The 5,692-nt window shown below is 51.4% G+C and overlaps 2 pseudogenes; both read left to right on the forward strand.

The window, feature by feature from the left end:
- Positions 1 to 603, forward strand: part of LOC114684786 — a 5,845-nt pseudogene extending 5,242 nt beyond the window's left edge.
- Positions 604 to 4,209: 3,606 nt separating this feature from the next.
- Positions 4,210 to 5,071, forward strand: LOC119086699 (annotated as a pseudogene).
- The last annotated feature ends 621 nt before the right edge of the window (positions 5,072 to 5,692 follow it).

Consider the following 5,692-nt stretch of genomic DNA (forward strand, 5'->3'; position numbering starts at 1 on the left):
GCTAACCTCTGACCATCTCTCAGACACACACAAACCCCATCGCTTTTTTTTTAGACAGGATTTCTCTGTGTAGCCTGGCTGTCCTGAACTCACTCTGTAGACCAAGCTGCCTTGAACTCACAGAGATCCGCCTGGCTCTGCCTCCCGCGTGCTGGGATTAAAGGAGTTGAAGGTGAATGTACACACCACACACCCGCAAATCCCTTTCTACCACCATAGTCCTGTTATTCCTTTCAGTTCCGCCACAAACACTTGTTGATGTTTTCAATTGTCTTTGTTGCTTAATGTTCAAATTAAAAAAAAAAGAAAGAAAAAACCAAGTCACTTTGTTGGATGTGTCATTCTCATAGTATAGAACTATTTAAATAGCCAATTATCAAAATAACAAAGTGAGCGTGTGGGTTGGAATGAATGTTAACATAACCATGTTTGTTCAAACGTATTCCAGTATTAGACTCAGTGCAAAATGACTACAAAGCTAAACCATTCCGTGCAACCTTGCTTAGCAGAACGAAGTTCAGGTTCGCCTCATCCCGGAAAAACTGGCTGGTTATCACGCACCCAGACGATGGAGCAAGACCGAGCCGAAAGAAAAAGATTTGACTATCCCACACGCCTCAAAAACATCAGAGAATTAACTGATCACTTGGGGGGAGGGTGGCAAAGGGTCTCGTGTGTCCTGGGCTGGCCTCAGACTCCGTTACACAGCAAGGATAACCTGAATTCCTGACCCTCAGCCTCCTCCCGATTCAACCTCGCAGCTCAGTGAGGCAGAGGATCAGGGATTCCAGGTTCATCTGCTGCACAAGGATTTTAGTCCAGCCTGGGCTTCGCACAAGACCGTGTCTCCGAGCAAATGAAACAGTGACGTTTATGTTATGTCCGTGTTTACCTGACTTTTAAACATTTATGTTAGAAGGTGGCAAGTGTTACAGAGGAGGAAAGGACATGAGACGGATGTGATTGGTTAAAGGAGGAGGCCAAGGGAACCTCACAAGAGAGTGGCTGAGCCAAACCTTGGGAATGTGAGAGGGCGCGCTCACGCTGGACTGAGGCAGCCGATTGTGAGATTGAGGTAGCGGGATGTGTGATACTGAGGTGTGATGTAAAGAACGGAAATGTATGATGGTGACCAGTGATAGTGATGTCATGAGGTGGTGATTTTGGTGACTAGTGTGATTATGAATAATCAGATGATGGTGATAGTGAGTTCTGACAATGTTGGTTACAGGTAGAGTGATATAATTGGCTAAATTGAAGTGATGTAGGTATTGGGAGAAATTATTTGCACTCCACGTAGTTAAAAGGATATTTATTAATGCTAAACTCACCAAATTAAGAATGTAGTCCAGGTTGGGGGAAGGTCTTTGGTAATTGGGCATCCAGCGGTGTTCTCCGGAGCTCTGCACAGTCAATCTTGCACCGGTCAGCGTCCCGGACCGAGAGAGCGCACAGAGAGAGCGCTGGCCCATCCAGCTCTTGGGTCCCCCGGGCCTCCCCTCGCCCCCACCTCATAGGCGTGACAGTTTGCCAGAGTCTCAATGGGGGTTGGAACTTCCAGAACCAAGCTGGAATGGCTACCCACTACAGTAGTGATAAGTTACAATCTCATGACACTTAAATGGACCACATGCTCTACTGAGCACTTGACTCTTAACTCATGAGTGAGCACTCATTCACAATGAATGCACTTCTGATCCTCCTGCCTCCACTGACCAAGCGCTGGGATTCAGGTGTGCACCACCACACCCAGTCTACTCAGTGCTGGGGACCTGACTCAGGGATTGTTTTGGGTTTTTTTGTTTTTCGAGACAGGGTTTCTCTGTGTAGCTTTGGAGCCTTTCCTGGAACTCACTCTGTAGCCCAGGCTGGCCTCGAACTCACAGAGATCCGCCTGGCTCTGCCTCCCGAGTGCTGGGATTAAAGGCGAGCGCCACCCCTGCCCTGCTTGACCCAGGGATTTGTGGATGCTAGGCAAGCACTCTGCTAAGTGAGCTACGTTCCCAACCCTGGGGGAGGAATTATTCCTCAAGTGTGTGTGTGTGTGTGTGCGCGCGAGCGCGCACGCGCGCGCTGTTGTTGTTGCTGTTATTTTGAGATAGAGAATTTCTATGCCCTGGTTCTCATTATGTGAGCCAGATTGATCTCAGACACCCACCAGTCCTCCTGCTCCAGCCTCCAGGAGAATTGAGATTACGTATGTGCAGTACCGCGCCCGGCTGGTTCTGGATTATTATTTAATATTCTCTCTCTCTCTCTGTCTCTCCCTCCCTCCCTCTCTCCCTCTCCTTTCTGTCTCTGGAATTTTTACTTTGTTGACGTGGGATCGAATATAGCCCAGGCTGCCTCCAAATTCAGTATGTGGTCGAGGATGACAATGGATGCTTGATCCTCCCGCCTCCATCATCTCCCCGGTGCTGGGACCACAGGTGTGTGGGTTCAAACACCTGCTATGAGTGGATGGTAAGGGAACTAAAGCTACCCTGGCGGGATTTGCCTGAGTCCGCAGCGTTCTAGCGCCCCGTAGTCAGGAAGTGTGACGCAGCCAACCAGCCCTGTGTGTAGACTCTTTATCTCAGGAGTGGCTTTTCCCCTCTCTTTGAAAGTTTCCGTTTTTAAAATTAGTATACAAAGTAACTGGTTTCCTTGTGGGCTTCTCTTAATTTTTTAAACTTTTTTTATTATTTTTATTTATTTATTATTTATTTATTTATTTATTTATTTATTTATTTTTGGTTTTTTGAGACAGGTTTTTCTGTGTAGCCTTGCGCCTTTCCTGGATCTCGCTGCATAGACCAGGCTGGCCTCGAACTCACAGAGATCCGCCTGCCTCTGCCTCCCAAGTGCTGGGATTAAAGGCGTGCGCCACCACCGCCCGGCTATTTTATTATTTTATGTGAGTGTTTTGCCTGCTTCTGCGTCTGTGCGCCACACACCATGTAGTGCCCTGGGGGCCGGGGGGTCGGGGGCGGACAGAAGAGGGCACCAGCTCCCTTGGCACTGGAGTTACAGACGCCTGTAAACCTCCATGTAATGGTTGTGCTGGGAATGGAACCCAGGTCCTCCTCTACCGGAGCGGCCTGTGCTGCTAACCACTGGGCCACCTCTCCAGCCCTGCCCACCGCATTTTCAGACACGCTGTGTGTGGGGATCCCATCCGCCTTGTTCCCGCCCGCACCCCGCCGGCCGCCCGCAGTCACTGCCTTTGCCCTTCCGCATCACAGGGCTTCTATCACCTCCGCATCTCTCTTCCTTTGTGTCTCCTCTCCTGCTCCTTTTCTCCTCTCCCCGGCTCGACCCACACTCACTCCCACGGAAATACAAATGTACACAGATCAACCGCCGTGGGCCCGCTAGGGGGCTCAGCTTCGAGGGCCCTTGCCGCCAAGCCCGACTTCCTGAGACACGTATCAGGAGCAGGGCTGAAGAGATGGCTCAGTTGTTAAAAACGCCCCGCTGCTTCCAGAGGGCCGGAGTTCAGTTCTCAGCACACAAGCCTCTGGCCTCTACAGGCAACCAGATACATTAAGAAAAAACCTTTTTAAAAACCAGAAATCCTGGGCTGGAGAGATGGCTCAGAGGTTAAGAGCATCGACTGTTCTTCCAGAGGTCCTGAGTTCAATTCCCAGCAACCATATGGTGGCTCACAACCATCTGTAATGAGATCTGGTGCCCTCTTCTGTATACATAATAAATAAATAAATGTTAAAAACAAAAACCAGAAATCCGGGCGGTGGTGGTGCACGCCTTTAATCCCAGCACTCAGGAGACAGAGGCAGGCGGATCTCTGTGAGTTCGAGGTCAGCCTGATCTACAAAGCGAGAGCCAAGCCAGCCAAGGCCGCACAGAGAGACCCTGTCTTGCAAGCTAACAAACAAACAAACAAACAAACAAAAAAAAAAAAAAAAAAAAAAAAAAAAAACAGAAATCCACATAAAGCTGTCCTCTGACCTTCATGTGTGGTGTGGAGAGAGGGGCAGGAAGGAGGTGGAGAAACACACACAAAATAAATAAACGCAAAAAAAAAGAGCTAATTCAAATAATAACCACAATTTAATTTTTAGAAAGAAAAGAATTTGGGGGACACAGTTCAGCCCGTCGTTCATGAAACACATCCGTGTGACTGCTGAAGGGGTGGGAGCGAGGCGCCAGGAGAGATCAGTGTTTTAGCCTCTGGCAAGAGACGCAAGGGAGCGGCCGAAGTGTGGGATGCACACGAAGTGTGGGATGCACACGAAGTGTGGGATGCACACGGCTGCGGCGGCGCTGGCCCGCGGCTCCCTTCGGATTATTGATTGGAAGGGCGCTCTTCCCCGAGACGGTTCGCTTTTATGTATTGGAATAGGGTTGCAATAAATCTCGCTGTCAAGATGTGCGGTGCACAACCCTGCTGCAATCAGAGCTTCCCTGGGAAGACATACTGACTTGCCAGACTGGAGAAAATGAAGGCAGGGTCCAGGAAATGAGCAGGGAGGGGGGGAAATGGGGAACAATTCCAAGAGAGGTCTTTTGCAGGCAAAGCTGAAATTCTCTCTCTTTCTCTCTGTCTTTCCAGGCAGTTTGCCAAGATTGAAGCCGCCACCCAGCACCTGGCCCTCACCATCCTGTCTCAAAAAGCCCCTCCCCAGAGACCACGGCCCCGAAGGCCGCCTCCCCCACCCCCATCCCCCTTCTTGGGAGTGGCCTGTGCTGAGGCCCCCATGGAAGTGCCCCACGACGGCCCCAGCCTGAGCCTAGCTGCCCTGGACACCTCAACCCTCGACCTCTTTGATGACATTCTGCTCACTCCCGCGTGTCCCTGGGTGGCTCCTGACCGTTTCTGTCCGACGCTGGCTGCCGGTATTTCCCGGGAGGCATCTGGTTTCATTTCTCATGCCCCAGGCCCCGGAGACCAGAGACAGCCAACCCCAACGCAGGCACCAAGGTTCTCCAAGCCTCTGTCCGCTCCCCAGAATGCCCACGGGGGGAAGCACAGAGCCTGCGGCTCTAGGCTGGGGCTGGGGTGGATAGCTGGGAGGCACCTTGTGCCTGGGATCCTCAGGGGATCCGGGATGGCTGGGGAACCCTTTGAAACCTGTTCACGACCCAGTCCAAACCCACCTCAAACTCTCTCCCCTTGACAGACCTGAGGATAGATATAGCTCAGTTGGTGGAGCGCTTGCCTGACATGCAAGAGGCCCCGGGGTCCATCCCCAGAACCCGTAACCCTGTAAAATAAACCAATCCCAGGCTACCTCGGTGTACCACAGCCCAGAGCTCTGCTCCCAGACCCAGGGCCGCCACCTCTGTCCGCTTTGAGGACCGCTTGCACTCCCTGCCCATGAATTTTCCTTTCTCCCTTCCCGGAACAGGCTGCTACACACACACACACACACACACACACACACACTTCCTTCTCGGCCTGGTGTCTGCTCTCTCAATAGTCCCCCAATTCCACTGAGCACCACTTTGGGCCAGGCCCAGGACTTGCTGTTAGTATGCTGAAACAGAGTCGGCAAGATCCCCACCTCTCAGAGCTCAAGCCGTGTGTGTGTGTGTGTGTGTGTGTGTGTGTGTGTGTGTGTGTGTAGACATGGAACCCTCAGAGACCGTTGGCAGCAAGATGAAGTCCCAACTTCTGATTGGAACAAGTGGGATATAAATAAAGTGTGCTGTTGACTGAGCGGCTACTGGGCATGGAGCGATCAGGGAA

Source organism: Peromyscus leucopus, chromosome 1 (genome assembly GCF_004664715.2).
Source record: "Peromyscus leucopus breed LL Stock chromosome 1, UCI_PerLeu_2.1, whole genome shotgun sequence".
Classification (NCBI taxonomy): Eukaryota; Metazoa; Chordata; class Mammalia; order Rodentia; family Cricetidae; genus Peromyscus; species Peromyscus leucopus.